The following is a 1383-nucleotide window of genomic DNA, read 5'->3' as shown; positions in this document are numbered from 1 at the left end:
CTTGCATGTGACAGCACTTCAGATATTCTGGGATAGCAATCATGGGTACCAAAAAGCTCTCCTTCACCTTCCCACACACCTATCCTTACATATACAAACTTTACCAGTGTCCCCTTACAGTGTGGGTAGGAGAGCCAGGCCCGCCTCTATGTGAGGTTCCTCTAAGAGAAAAACTCATTTTTGGAACGGCTTGAAATATCTTAGAATAATGGCTACAAATGCAGAGTAAACACATCATAGTGCTACAGATTAAAGATCCCGTTTTTAAATGAACTTTTCAGATGTGTCCATTTTATTGATACAGAACATGGACAGAAAAGAATGAAAAAAAGAAAAAAATTCACCACCTTAAATCCACAAAAAATAATCCTACAATCTAAAGCTCTCCATTACTTAAATTTTGAAATGGTTCCAAGGTTTGTGCTTATCCCTCCATGTACGCCATCTCTGGAATTCACTTTTCAAGGATCCAGCCTAAGCAGAATCGAGACACTGGGATTTATTTATGTTTTCTCCTGCCCAGAGATCATGAAGAATGTCACCGTTATTTTTCAAGAATATTATGACCTGGTGAATCCATCAACCTTAACACGAATAAGTAGAAGAACAGACTAAGGTCATCTCCCTAAAAGCTCTAACAACTCCTAAACAAATGGCACCCTCTCAATTTTCCTAATTCCATGGTTCTTAAAAGACCAAATGGCTGAGTAATCTCCCAATGATATACAGTACTTCTCTCTGTTATCTATTGTAATCGCTCTTGGGTCTTGCGATGACTGAGATGTATAGCCTATATAAGCTGGGATATACACTGTGAAATCTGTTCATGGTTTTTGCTAAGAGTTGCCAAGTTTAAAAATAGAGTGTAGGAAAATTACTCATAGTGTGGAGGAAGATGGGAGAAAAGTACCAAATGGGCTTTTAGTGAGGACTTCTCAGGGTGAACATATGTAAAAATAACTTTTTGATATAGGCATTGTGATCAACAAAAACAATCAAGCTTAGTTTTTAAGAAAGCTTATAGGGGGGCACCTGGGTGGCTCAGTCGGTTAAGCGTCCGACTTCGGCTCAGGTCATGATCTCACGGTCCGTGAGTTCGAGCCCCGCGTCGGGCTCTGTGCTGACAGCTCAGAGCCTGGAGCCTGTTTCAAGTCTGTGTCTCCCTCTCTCTCTGACCCTCCCCTGTTCATGCTCTGTCTCTCCCTGTCTCAAAAATAAATAAAATGTTAAAAAAAAAATTTAAGAAAGCTTATAGGTACAAGATCATGGTGATTATATGTGCAGTGAACAGTTTATTCACTAAAAACTATTTTGTTCACTATTAATGGACCAGTACACTTGGCTCCCCAGAAACATTTCAACTAGACAAAACATACCAACACA

This window comes from Panthera pardus, unplaced genomic scaffold, assembly GCF_024362965.1.
Source record: "Panthera pardus isolate Hobbes unplaced genomic scaffold, ASM2436296v1 HiC_scaffold_22, whole genome shotgun sequence".
In the NCBI taxonomy this organism is placed as follows: domain Eukaryota; kingdom Metazoa; phylum Chordata; class Mammalia; order Carnivora; family Felidae; genus Panthera; species Panthera pardus.
The sequence above is the reverse complement of the archived record's forward strand: the minus strand, read 5'-3'. Positions refer to the sequence as shown.